The sequence below is a fragment of the Penaeus monodon genome, chromosome 20 (assembly GCF_015228065.2).
Source record: "Penaeus monodon isolate SGIC_2016 chromosome 20, NSTDA_Pmon_1, whole genome shotgun sequence".
Lineage (NCBI taxonomy): Eukaryota > Metazoa > Arthropoda > Malacostraca > Decapoda > Penaeidae > Penaeus > Penaeus monodon.
In genome coordinates this window covers 12,614,917-12,615,276 of record NC_051405.1, presented here as the reverse complement: position 1 = coordinate 12,615,276, position 360 = coordinate 12,614,917, and the positions used below count along the sequence as shown (strand labels likewise).

General features: G+C 35.8%; 1 protein-coding gene across 1 annotated transcript in view; it reads left to right on the top strand.

Moving 5' to 3' along the window:
- Positions 1-360, top strand: part of LOC119585635 (soluble calcium-activated nucleotidase 1-like) — a 13,438-nt gene that overhangs the window by 3,228 nt on the left and 9,850 nt on the right. The gene's annotated exons all lie outside the window — the stretch shown is intronic.

Here is a 360-nt window from a genome sequence, read left to right as displayed (position 1 = left end):
ACAGTACATATGCAAAAAGTGAAAAGTTATGCCCCATATTGCTTATCAAGTTCGATAGATTTGTTCATCAAGCGATATCTTGGTCTCCATACTTTGCTATATGACATAGGTCAACATGCCTTTGCCATGTATATTCTAGTAAGATAGAGCTTATGTATCTCCTTGACAATTTATTGTCAAATGGGGAATCAGTTAGTAGACATATGTTAGAGGTTTCTAGCTTTAATTTGACACTGGGAACATGCACTGATTGCAATGACTGTTTGAGTATCTTCTGCATATATGCTTCCACAAGTGTTTAGTCATCAATTACAAGGTCTACCTGAGCTCACTTATTCACCCATATCCTTTTTTATACAG